Genomic DNA, 257 nt, shown 5'->3' on the forward strand with positions numbered 1-257 from the left:
AGCGTCGGGGACGAAGAGTGGGGAGAGCCTTGCTGAAATGGAACTCAAGTTATTTGCCTTGTTCTTGCAGTCTCTTGGCTTTTCTTGCTTCGATAGTTTGGTGGCACTGATGCACAAGGGATTTTAAAAATAAAAGAAAACTAAAGGAGAAAGACGACTACAAAGTCGTTTGTTCTGTTGTCGCCCATTTCAAAAACGATCTGGCTTCCTCTAGCCCCCCCCCACCCCCCTGGAAGATGGATGTGATACAGTACTGC

Source organism: Egretta garzetta, unplaced genomic scaffold, assembly GCF_000687185.1.
Source record: "Egretta garzetta isolate BGI_Z169 unplaced genomic scaffold, ASM68718v1 scaffold238, whole genome shotgun sequence".
NCBI classification, from domain to species: domain Eukaryota; kingdom Metazoa; phylum Chordata; class Aves; order Pelecaniformes; family Ardeidae; genus Egretta; species Egretta garzetta.